We start from the raw sequence: 276 nt of genomic DNA, 5'->3' as shown, positions 1-276 counted from the left end.
CCTCCCTCAGTCTTCCCGAGCCCTCCTCTGGCCAGGTGGCCTCCCCCTGCCCAAAGACCGCCCCCCCCGCCTCCCCCCTCACAACCACCTGCTCTCTTGCTCCGGTCTGGGCATCCCTCTGTGGGAGGAAGGCCCTGCCCTGGTCCCAGGAGACACTTACCGGGTGCACGAGCAGCACAGGGTCTGTCACCACCTCGGGAGGGAGTGGATGGAGGTGCCCTGGCCCCGGGGCCCTTTTATCCTGGCCGTGGGCTCTGCCCAGCAGGTGAGACAGGC

This window comes from Pteropus vampyrus, unplaced genomic scaffold, assembly GCF_000151845.1.
Source record: "Pteropus vampyrus isolate Shadow unplaced genomic scaffold, Pvam_2.0 Scaffold319, whole genome shotgun sequence".
NCBI lineage: Eukaryota > Metazoa > Chordata > Mammalia > Chiroptera > Pteropodidae > Pteropus > Pteropus vampyrus.
This window is presented reverse-complemented; position numbering follows the sequence as displayed.